Source organism: Aedes albopictus, chromosome 1, assembly GCF_035046485.1.
Source record: "Aedes albopictus strain Foshan chromosome 1, AalbF5, whole genome shotgun sequence".
In the NCBI taxonomy this organism is placed as follows: Eukaryota; Metazoa; Arthropoda; class Insecta; order Diptera; family Culicidae; genus Aedes; species Aedes albopictus.
The window spans coordinates 250,697,344-250,710,157 of NC_085136.1; the positions used below are offsets into that span (position 1 = coordinate 250,697,344).

Consider the following 12,814-nt stretch of genomic DNA (forward strand, 5'->3'; position numbering starts at 1 on the left):
TACAAAATCCTGAGAGGATTCTCCACAGAATCCTGGGTGGATTCTCCACAGAATCCTGTTAATCCTGCGAGGATCCTGCACAGAATCCTGCGAGGATTCTCCACAGAATCCTGGGAGGATTTTCCTCAGTGTCAGGAGAGGATTCTCCTCTTGAATTCCAAATATTCTGTTATTTGGGATTCGCTAATGTATAACTTAGCATCTTTTCCTGATTGGCTTCGTACCCTACCCAAATTTGAAACTGTCTCAAACTCTCTCCATATCAGTTGCACCTCCGCTCGCTGACCATCATCCTGCCCCTTCCTCCACTCAAAACACTCACATTCATCTGCCTCGAATCAATATTGACCAAAGTTCGGTTTCTGGACGATGGCGACGACGACGTTCGAAACAAAAGTTTTATCGAACCTCCCTCTCCACCTACCTTGATTGGGAAGCTCGTCACAGCGTTTACGCCTGAATGCTGTATACCCGCACCATCCATGATGGGAGGACATCGCAAATATGCTTAATAGATTTCCTCCTTCCTTCCGGTGCTGGTGCTGGTGAGATGCGTTGTTTCGAGTAGTTGGCTTGTGAAAGCATAGCTCAAATAAATGTTATTTATATTTATTTGCTGCCCAAGTTACCCCTTCTTCCCGGTACTTGGGTCCGGGTGGTCCACAAGATCTCTGTTTGTTTCTAGTTTGGTGCGTCTTAGGAGTGGAAACTTTTGTGCATCGTTCTTCGTCTGGCTTCTTCGGGGCTGGCGTTGAAGACAGGCACATATGTGACTTTGTGTCCGTCCACCGTCACAACCGTCGAAGGTAGTGGAAGGTGGATCCTAGAAAATGGACTTTTTGTCCCATCGGGACCTCTTTGGGAGAAGGAGGCACGTTACGTGCAAAGAGCTTCAAGGAAAATCCTCTTTAAACTTGTTACCTTAGAAGTTCGGTCGTCGTGTGTGTCGTCTTGGGCCACTATGGGCGGACCGATGCAGCTGGGTCCTTTGTCCGTGTGATACGTGCTGGTGGTTTTGGGGAATGTTGTCAACGTCTGAACTGCGATTTGGTTGTGGTTTGAAAGCGTGACGTTGTAAACAAAATCTCCATGTTGATTTTTAAATGTATCTAAAATTTTAAACTTTGAACACCATGTTCTACCGAAACGCTCCTTATTCCAATTGAAGGTTCTAATGTTTCATATAAAGGTTATCTTCAGTCTGAATTACACTGGCTTGTATCATAAGTTTTCGATATGACTTAGGATGATTTTTCCAGGATTGAAATTCCAGGAATCCATCAATATCCCAAACGCCACTGTTCCAAAACCCATTTCATCTCAAAGCTTTAAGTTTGTTACTGTCTTCTATCACATTTGATAACTCTTTCATTGGTATTTCCCGCCCCGTTCATCACCACCACAATCACCCCATCAATTTTTCATGAACCCCCCCATGAATCGCATCATTCCGGACCATGTGTCAATGTTTCGGAATGCACTTGGTCCCATTGCTGCCCTTTCGCTCCAAAAGGATCAAAATCATTCGAGGTCCCTCTGCTTCTTGTTTAGTTCCTCGTAAAAATGAAATTAAATAACATTACTCTCACTGGCTCGAGTCACCGATTTGGAGTCGCCGTTGGCGTCGTCCCTTGGACGACTAGAACAGCTCAGGAGCTATTACCGCCAACCCTCTCTCTTTTTCCCTCGTTTCGGTCTTCAAAAAACAGGAGAAAAACACATCCCCATTAAACACAGGAGGACACTGACAACCTTGTGTGTAATAAAATTTGACATTCTTGATGCTTGTCGGGGCCGCCCAAGGAGGAGGAATCGAATTGGATTTCGCCAGCCAGCATACACAGAGACACACGGTAATGGTCCTATGAACCAGGTGGACAGGTTATCGATGGAAACCCTCTTTGGGATGGTAAATAGAAAGAAGATTTGAATTTTTAAAAAGCAAATGTTGTCACAGTTCTGGCAGTCGAAACGTTTCCAGTTGAATTCGTTCTTAGACATGGAAAAGACTTTCCGGATATTGGAGGCTTTGTCGAATTTCGATGGCGGTAATCGGTGCTTTGTTGAAACCGGAATCGAACGACAACCTCTCGTGTACTCCAGGAACATCTACCGGGTGCAGCCAAATGGTTTCCGTTGAATAAGACATCGACTCGGGCTCGGTTGAACTGGTACCTGATGAATCAGTCACCGGTGACACTGATGGGATAATCCTATTTGACTTGCGAGAGAAAAACAAATTCCTTCCAATCAATTACTGGCAGCATCCAACCTGCCCGGGCTTCGTCCGCTTCTAATGAATCCAATGAACCTTGCGAAGGGCTCATCAATTTTTCAGAGCGGAATCGGATTTTGCACGCTGCAGTGCTCTCACTGCTCGATTCATCATCCTGCGTAGGATCCGGATGCTTGCGAAAAGAAAGTCAACATCCTTTGGCCTTTGCGTGGAAATCCTTACTTTCCATCCGTTAGAACAGGGGGATTAAAGATAAATCCATTCGTCAATCGCCGCATCCGTACATCAGAAATTACTTCCAATCAATTAAATATGAATTGAAGTGGCAAGCTTGGTGGAAGCCCGGGAGTGAAATGCTCGGAAGGCGACGTTTCTTATCACGCATTTGTCAGGTGCGCCTCTATGGGGATGGTACCTCTGTGAATCCTATTTTTCCGTATGGGTAACTTTCACCCTCTCAATAAGATGATTCTCACGCAGTAAACAAGGTCACACTCAATAGGCAGGTGGTAACTGAATTTGGGAAAGGCGAAAAGAAACGCAATTTTGAGATATGTCAACAGTTTTTGAGGACTGATTGGTGGACTTCCAGGATTTTCACCAGAATTCTCACCACATTCTTCCTGGATTCTGAGCAGAATCCTTCCAAGATTCAGAGGAGAATCCGTCCAGGATTCAGAGGAGAATCCGTCCAGGATTCAGAGGAGAATCCGTCCAGGATTCAGAGGAGAATCCGTCCAGGATTCTGAGGAGAATCCTTCCAGGATTCTGAGGAGAATCCTTCCAGGATTCTGAGGAGAATCCTTCCAGGATTCTGAGGAGAATCCTTCCAGGATTCTGAGGAGAATCCTTCCAGGATTCTGAGGAGAATCCTTCCAGGATTCTGAGGAGGATCCTTCCAGGATTCTGAGGAGGATCCTTCCAGGATTCTGAGGAAAATCCTTCCAGGATTCTGAGGAGAATCCTTCCAGGATTCTGAGCAGAATCCTCTCAGAATGCCAGGATTCCGAGGAGAATCCTCTCAAGATTCCGAAGAGAATCATCTCAGGATTCCGAAGAGAATCATCTCAGGATTCCGAGGAGAATCCACTCAGGATTCCGAGGAAAATCCTCTTAGGATTCTGAGGAGAATCCTCTCAGGATTCCGAAGAGAATCATCTCAGGATTCCGAAGAGAATCATCTCAGGATTCCGAGGAGAATCCTCTCAGGATACCGAGGAGAACTTTCTCAGGATTCCGAGGTGATTCCTCTCAGGATTCCGAGGAGAATCCTCTCAGGATTCTGAAGAGAATTCTCTCAGGATTCTGAAGAGTATCTTCTCAGGATTCCGAGGAGAATCCTCTCATTATTCCGAGGAGAATCCTCTCAGAATTTTAATGAGAATCCTCTCAGGATTCCGAAGAATCTTCTCAGAATTCTGAGGAGAATCCTCTCAGGATTCCGAGGAGAATCTTCTCAGGATTCCGAGGAGAATCCTCTCAGGATTCCGAGGAGAATCCTCTCCTGATTCTGAGAAAAATCCTCTCCGGATTCCAAGGAGAGTCCTCTCTGGATTCCGAGGAGAATCCTCTCAGGATTCCGAGGAGAATCCTCTCAGGATTCCGAGTAGAATCCTTTTTCTCAGGGTTTCGAGGAGAATCTTCTCAGGATTCCGAGGAGAATCCTCTCAGTATTCCGAGGAGAATCCTCTCAGTATTCCGAGGAGAATCCTCTCAGTATTCCGAGAAGAATCCTCTTAGGATTTCAAGGAGAATCCTCTCTGGATTCTGAGGAGAATCCTCTCTGGATTCTGAGGAGAATCCTCTCGTGATTCCGAGGAGAATTCTCTCAGGATTCTGAGGAGAATCCTCTCAGCATTTTGATGAGAATGATCTCAGGATTCCGAGGAATCTTCTCAGGATTCTGAGGAGAATCCTCTCAGGATTCTGAGGAGAATCCTCTCAGGATTCCGAGGAGAATCCTCTCAGGATTCCGAGGAGAATCCTCTCAGGATTCCGAGGAGAATCCTCTCAGGATTCCGAGGAGAATCTTCTCAGGATTCCGAGGAGAATCCTCTCAGGATTCCGAGGAGAATCCTCTCAGGATTCCGAGGAGAATCCTCTCAGGATTCCGAGGAGAATCCTCTCAGGATTCCGAGGAGAATCCTCTCAGGATTCCGAGGAGAATCCTCTCAGGATTCCGAGGAGAATCCTCTCAGGATACCGAAGAGAACTTTCTCAGGATTCCGAGGAGAATCCTCTCAGAATTCTGAGGAGAGTCCTCCCAGTATTCCTAGGAGAATCCTCCCAGGATTCTGAGGACAATCCTCTCAGAATGTGTCCCCGAGGAGAATCCTCTCAGAATTATGTGAAGAATCCTTTTAGGATTCTGGTGAGAATCCTTTCAGGGTTCTGGTCAGAATCATCTCAGGATTATGGTGAGAATTCTCTCCGGTTTCTTGTGAGAGCCTTCTCAGGATTCTTGTGAGATTCCTCTCAGGATTATCATCAAAATCCGTAGAGGAATCTCACAAGAACCCTGAGAAGACTCTCACAAGAACCGGAGAGAATTGAAGTTCAGGATATTGATGAGAATATTTTTAGGATTCTGATGGGAATCCTCCCAGGATTCAATACCCAAAACAATCGGCTCACAGCTCTAACCCCCAACCCCAATCAATCGATAAGAAGAGATTAAAACTTTCTCCGTCGTCCGAATGGTCGTTTACATCTGTCACACGGGTAAGGTGGTGGTTCAGCAAAACAAATAATCTTTCGTCATATCTTACTTTTAGTGCCCTTTGAGTGAGGAGTTTGATGTGAGGTTATCCCCAAGCAACTCGATTCCCAGTGATGAAGGAGATATCGAGAACGAAACGAGATTACTTGGACGTGAACCAGAGAACTAACCACACCACGCTCTGGTTGGTTGGTTGGTTGCCATCCACAACATAGGGCACCAAATATTGATTTAGGAAAGTTTTCATCGGTACTTGTGGGTGGGATGGATGGATGGTGATGGATGCGCGTGGATTGAGCTGATAACGGGAAATTTCCCTCGAATAGAATGATTGTAAAATTGGGCAGGAAAGTGAAACAACCAATTCATGACAAAAATCACTGAAAATTTCGTTCAGGAAATAATAATTCAACATATAATCAATGATACAGAAATGTAACTTGCACCACAACTGCATTTCTATTTGTATTACAGCTGCAAAAGATTGTATTATGTATTGGACACTTTAATTCATATAAAGCAAAAACTGTAATAAAAAAATCGAAAATTTGACAAATTAAACCTTTTGATTAATCGTACTCTTATAGTTCTCTTATCATGTACTATCGAAACTCTATCTTTCCTTACTTACTTCGTGATATACATGATTACTTATACCGACTAAAGGACAGAAATTATTAATTGGAAACTTGTAAATAACGACACATGTTACAGTAGAAACCATAACCTGTATTGTACTATAACAGTTTTAACATGTTTCACAGTTAATTTTGTTTTAGATCCTTTTTTTTCAGATGATAAATTTCCATTCGAAGCATTCTGCGTTACCGGTAGCCACATCGGGTCGCAATTCTGCAACCCGATTCGGACTCGGTATACTTATCCAACGGAATGTCTCCTCGCCTGAGCAAGGCTTCCATTTCAAAAAAGAATTACCTTCTTTGCAATCTGTTCGTTTTTTTTTGCCAATTCATTCCCCTACGGCAACAACACAAAGCTCAACCAAGCGCAAACAGAGCAGGGATTTCAATGGCCCGGAGGCCTTCTAGAAGCGTAGTGCTCATCTTTCGCGCCCACCATCGACGGAATCATGTTTGCAATTCTTTCTTTTTTCTTCTAGGCGAAGGAATGTTTCCCTACAGGCAGACATCAGCATCTCCCCGAAGAATGCGTGGAGGCGTGCGTGTGCGGTGCGTTACCTGAAGCTAATGCCATTTCTCGGGCTGCGTTTCTAGGAATTGCAGGTGAATAATGCATTAGGGTGTGAATTAATAAGCAAAATTTAACAAATTTTACCAGAAATATTCTTGAAAAATATCGTTCCGCTAAGAATCTTCTGAGGAGAATCCTCTCAGGATTTCGAGAAGAATCCTTTCAGGATTCTGAGGAGAATCCTTTCAGGATTCTGAGGAGAATCCTTTCAGGATTCTGAGGAGAATCCTTTCAGGATTCTGAGGAGAATCCTTTCAGGATTCTGAGGAGAATCCTTTCAGGATTCTGAGGAGAATCCTTTCAGGATTCTGAGGAGAATCCTTTCAGGATTCTGAGGAGAATCCTTTCAGGATTCTGAGGAGAATCCTTTCAGGATTCTGAGGAGAATCCTTTCAGGATTCTGAGGAGAATCCTTTCAGGATTCTGAGGAGAATCCTTTCAGGATTCTGAGGAGAATCCTTTCAGGATTCTGAGGAGAATCCTTTCAGGATTCTGAGGAGAATCCTTTCAGGATTCTGAGGAGAATCCTTTCAGGATTCTGAGGAGAATCCTTTCAGGATTCTGAGGAGAATCCTTTCAGGATTCTGAGGAGAATCCTTTCAGGATTCTGAGGAGAATCCTTTCAGGATTCTGAGGAGAATCCTTTCAGGATTCTGAGGAGAATCCTTTCAGGATTCTGAGGAGAATCCTTTCAGGATTCTGAGGAGAATCCTTTCAGGATTCTGAGGAGAATCCTTTCAGGATTCTGAGGAGAATCCTTTCAGGATTCTGAGGAGAATCCTTTCAGGATTCTGAGGAGAATCCTTTCAGGATTCTGAGGAGAATCCTTTCAGGATTCTGAGGAGAATCCTTTCAGGATTCTGATTAGAATCCTTTCAGGATTCTGAGGAGAATCCTTTCAGGATTCTGAGGAGAATCCCTTCAGGATTCTGAGGAGAATCCCTTCAGGATTCTGAGGAGAATCCCTTCAGGATTCTGAGGAGAATCCCTTCAGGATTCTGAGGAGAATCCCTTCAGGATTCTGAGGAGAATCCCTTCAGGATTCTGAGGAGAATCCCTTCAGGATTCTGAGGAGAATCCCTTCAGGATTCTGAGGAGAATCCCTTCAGGATTCTGAGGAGAATCCCTTCAGGATTCTGAGGAGAATCCCTTCAGGATTCTGAGGAGAATCCCTTCAGGATTCTGAGGAGAATCCCTTCAGGATTCTGAGGAGAATCCCTTCAGGATTCTGAGGAGAATCCCTTCAGGATTCTGAGGAGAATCCCTTCAGGATTCTGAGGAGAATCCCTTCAGGATTCTGAGGAGAATCCCTTCAGGATTCTGAGGAGAATCCCTTCAGGATTCTGAGGAGAATCCCTTCAGGATTCTGAGGAGAATCCCTTCAGGATTCTGAGGAGAATCCCTTCAGGATTCTGAGGAGAATCCCTTCAGGATTCTGAGGAGAATCCCTTCAGGATTCTGAGGAGAATCCCTTCAGGATTCTGAGGAGAATCCTTCCAGGATTCTGAGGAGAATCCTTCCAGGATTCTGAGGAGAATCCTTCCAGGATTCTGTAGAGAATCTTCGCAGGATTCTGAGGAGAATCCTTTCAGGATTCTGAGGAGAATCCTTTCAGGATTCTGAGGAGAATCCTTTCAGGATTCTGAGGAGAATCCTCTCAGAATTCTGAGGAGAATCCTTTCAGGATTCTGAGGAGAATCCTTTCAGGATTCTGAGGAGAATCCTTTCAGGATTCTGAGGAGAATCCTTTCAGGATTCTGAGGAGAATCCTTTCAGGATTCTGAGGAGAATCCTTTCAGGATTCTGAGGAGAATCCTTTCAGGATTCTGAGGAGAATCCTTTCAGGATTCTGAGGAGAATCCTTTCAGGATTCTGAGGAGAATCCTTTCAGGATTCTGAGGAGAATCCTTTCAGGATTCTGAGGAGAATCCATTCAGGACTCTGAGGAGAATCCATTCAGGATTCTGAGGAGAATCCTTTCAGGATTCTGAGGAGAATCCTTCCAGGATTCTGAGGAGAATCCTTCCAGGATTCTGAGGAGAATCCTTCCAGGATTCTGAGGAGAATCCTTCCAGGATTCTGAGGAGAATCCTTCCAGGATTCTGAGGAGAATCCTTCCAGGATTCTGAGGAGAATCCTTCCAGGATTCTGAGGAGAATCCTTCCAGGATTCTGAGGAGAATCCTTCCAGGATTCTGAGGAGAATCCTTCCAGGATTCTGAGGAGAATCCTTCCAGGATTCTGAGGAGAATCCTTCCAGGATTCTGAGGAGAATCCTTCCAGGATTCTGAGGAGAATCCTTCCAGGATTCTGAGGAGAATCCTTCCAGGATTCTGAGGAGAATCCTTCCAGGATTCTGAGGAGAATCCTTCCAGGATTCTGAGGAGAATCCTTCCAGGATTCTGAGGAGAATCCTTCCAGGATTCTGAGGAGAATCCTTCCAGGATTCTGAGGAGAATCCTTCCAGGATTCTGAGGAGAATCCTTCCAGGATTCTGAGGAGAATCCTTCCAGGATTCTGAGGAGAATCCTTCCAGGATTCTGAGGAGAATCCTTCCAGGATTCTGAGGAGAATCCTTCCAGGATTCTGAGGAGAATCCTTCCAGGATTCTGAGGAGAATCCTTCCAAGATTCTGAGGAGAATCCTTCCAGGATTCTGAGGAGAATCCTTCCAGGATTCTGAGGAGAATCCTTCCAGGATTCTGAGGAGAATCTTTCCAGGATTCTGAGGAGAATCTTTCCAGGATTCTGAGGAGAATCCTTCCAGGATTCTGAGGAGAATCCTTCCAGGATTCTGAGGAGAATCCTTCCAGGATTCTGAGGAGAATCCTTCCAGGATTCTGAGGAGAATCCTTCCAGGATTCTGAGGAGAATCCTTCCAGGATTCTGAGGAGAATCCTTCCAGGATTCTGAGGAGAATCCTTCCAGGATTCTGAGGAGAATCCTTCCAGGATTCTGAGGAGAATCCTTCCAGGATTCTGAGGAGAATCCTTCCAGGATTCTGAGGAGAATCCTTCCAGGATTCTGAGGAGAATCCTTCCAGGATTCTGAGGAGAATCCTTCCAGGATTCTGAGGAGAATCCTTCCAGGATTCTGAGGAGAATCCTTCCAGGATTCTGAGGAGAATCCTTCCAGGATTCTGAGGAGAATCCTCTCAGCATTCTGAGGAGAATCCTCTCAGCATTCTGAGGAGAATTCTCTCAGCATTCTGAGGAGAATTCTCTCAGCATTCTGAGGAGATTCCTCTAAGCATTCTGAGGAGAATCCTCTCAGCATTCTGAGGAGAACCCTCTCAGGATTCTGAGGAGAATCCTCTCAGGATTCTGAGGAGAATCCTTTCAGGATTCTGGGGAGAATCCTTTCGGGATTCTGAGGAGAATTCTCTCAGGATTCTGAGGAGAATTCTCTCAGGATTCTGAGGAGAATCCTCTCAGGATTCTGAGGAGAATCCTTTCAGGATTCTGAGGAGAATCCTCTCTGGATTCTGAGGAGAATCCTCTCTGGATTCTGAGAAGAATCCCCTCAGGATTCGAAGGAGAATTTTCTCAGGATTCCGAGGAGAGTTCTCTCAGGATTCTGTGGAGAATCCATTCAAGATTCCGAGGAGAAACCTTTCAGGGTTTCGAGAAGAATCCTGAATATTTTTTTCAGGATTCTGAGGAGAACCCTTTTAGGATTCTTTGGTCAATTCTCTCAGAATTCTTTGGATATATATTTTTTGACGTGTTTTCACCAGAAATTTCTTAATACCAGCGCCACCCTAATGGACCCATCCGAGTAGCAGAAAACGTCTTTGATGTGTGAAAATCCAGTGGCCGGGGCTAATTACTGTGCGCCTCAGTAGCGAATCAAATGCTGACGGGCTTTGGCTTTTTTTTGTGTGCTGCCGTTCCTTTCTTCGGGCTGTCTTCTTTCGAAAACGAAACAAGATCTCTGACTGCGAGTGCGAGCCATAACCAGCCAGCCTACGTTTGTTGTTTCCTACCAGTCCTTTCCAGGCCGGTGCGATGTACGGGGGTTAATTAGACACGTGGATTGCGTGTTGTTTACCCTTCTCGCCTGCCTGGTGTGGCTCTCGTTTCGGTGGTGGCGGCGTTAGTGTTGTTTGTTTGGGATTTACTCGCTCCGGAACGCTACAAAATGCAGGTTTGGAATTTCTTAGGGCTTGAATTGCCCTTCCGAGGGTTGTATTTCTGCATTTTTCCAGCAGAGAAGCTTGTTAGGAGGGCGGATACACAGTTTCTTTGATCTACTGGCAGATAGGAGTCAAATTTGATAACTTCCGAATAATTCGTATGAAGTCAGGTCTTAAGATATATTCTATCAATAGACATTCTACTGCCGCATTTTTATCCCAGTTTTTGGCACACAACTCCTTTTCCTCGGTCGCTATATTTCCCAACATTCCTCAAGCCAGCCCACATCCTGTATCGATTTCTTCCAAGAGATAACCCAAAATTTCTCTTTGACAAAAGATTTGAAATTCCGACCCGATCCCCAACGAAATGGAACACATTTTTACCTTGATGCAAAATTTATCGAAAGCTTTTAACCATCGGACTAGGACGACGGCAACAACGACGACAACAGGCATTTTATGATTGATCCTTAAACACTTTGGATTTTTATTGCCCCCGGCTTTTGTCGCCAGCGTCCTCATCAATATTGCACCACACCGATGCTTAGCTTTTTCCTTAGAAGAGAACGATCAAACCTACCATCGCACCGCTCCGGTAGGCCTGACTAGATCAAAAGGAGCTAGGCTTTTTGTTTCCCGGTGCGATGTAAATCAAAGCAATAAAAGTTTTCGCTTTTATATACAGGTTAAAGAAGGGATGCGAAGAAGGAGGGCAGATGCCGATGGTTTTTGACAAAAGGGGGTAAAAGGCTTTCAATGACTACGACGGTGACGACAACGACGACGACGACGACAACTTAGGTACTTAGGCTGAGGTCTATCAATGGTGGATCAAATGGCTGTTGAGATACTAGCTGTTGCGCTGTACTCTAGTCTGGATTTTATGGTGAATTAACTTTGGAGGACGTAAATCGGGCTGGAGGTGCTTGTAAGAGTAATGGAAGGATAGTAAACGGGGATATAGAGCTTTGAAAGAAGCAAGGATATAGAGATAAACATTTGCTCGACAAATAAATAGGTACTGATGAGATAAATAGACAATCGTCTATATTTACAATGCATTTTTAAATAGTTTATAAAGATATTTTTGTATGACATATATTGCATTTAGCTCTTCTTAACCATAAATTATTTTATGGTACTCAAATGGAGGTTGTGTTAGGTACAATCCATTCAGGTAAAGTCTTTTTAGGTAGGGTATCGCGCCACTTGGGCGGTGGTTCTATATTCGTCTGTTTGCCACTATAACTCAGTCAATTTTGAACCAATTGACTTGAAATGTTGTACACGGGTAGATACTATACCTATCTCACCACATTCCAAAAGTTGTGCCAATCGGTTCAAATTTGACTGAGTTATAGTGGAAAACAGACGAATATAGAACCACCGCCCAAGAGGCGCGATTCCCTAATGTCATCCAAATGGAATTCAACTATATTCAGAACAGTTGATGAGCTTACTGTGAGGTTTAAGTTGGGTTTATGGAATAGGAGCAGAGGGGGTAGTTTAAGGACGTTTAAGGCGAGTTTGTGTTGAAGGACTGAGAGAACATGCGTTGAAAACTCTCTAAATCCCATTAGAAAACCTTCTAGAGACCATACAAAGCCTGTAAATCTCATTGAAACCCCACAAAAAATCTATGAGCTTCCTTAAACGCTTACCTGAAATCACTGTGAGCCACCTGAAATACATTGAGACTCCTTGAAACCCATCTCGAACCCTCCTGAACTCCGTTAAAGCCTCCTTGAACCCCCAGAAATTTCTTTGGAAACCTTCTTATATGCCTTGAAACCTATTTGAAATATCCTTGAAACCTTAAGAAACTCATAGATTCCCTGAAATCCTCTTGGAACCTCCGAAACACCTCGACAGCTTTCTTGAAACTTCCAGAAACCCCCTTTTAACCTCTGCGAAACCTTCAGCAACGCCTTGAAACCTTGAAATCTTAAACACCGTGAAAGCCCCCAGGAACCATCGGAACTCTTTTAAAACCCCTCGAAATGCCTTGAAACTTCCATGAAGCTCGAGAAAAAATTTCTACAAACAATTTATTGATCATTCAGACCGCCGTAGTAAAACGATCAACAACTAACGAGATTCGGTCAACCTTAGGATACCCGGGTAGAGATGAAATACTGACGATCAAAACGTGATATTGGTTTGATAAAAGATCTGAAAATCACACCTAAAAATGTTCCTGGAACATCTGAACGATATCAATATTAGATATTTCAAGATCAAACGAGCTATTCCTGCTGCTATTGGTTAGATCTTACAAGATCTGAATATGGTATGATGATGATCCAGGAGTAAATTTTGGATATTATATCAATCAAATCAATATCACTTTTTGATCTCCATATTAAAATATGCTATCATAAAACTCTTTTCCTCTATCCGGGTAGGATGGATGCTTTCAAATCTTAGGTTCCAGACTGTCGGTAGCAGTTCTTCAATTTCTCTCAGAAAATGGAATTTAAGGGAAATGTAATTCAATGCCGTCTGGCCGAA

General features: G+C 44.0%; 1 protein-coding gene across 4 annotated transcripts in view; it reads right to left on the bottom strand.

Moving 5' to 3' along the window:
• LOC109400406 (polypyrimidine tract-binding protein 2) overlaps positions 1-12,814 on the bottom strand; it is a 1,522,650-nt gene that overhangs the window by 605,448 nt on the left and 904,388 nt on the right. The window lies entirely within an intron of this gene.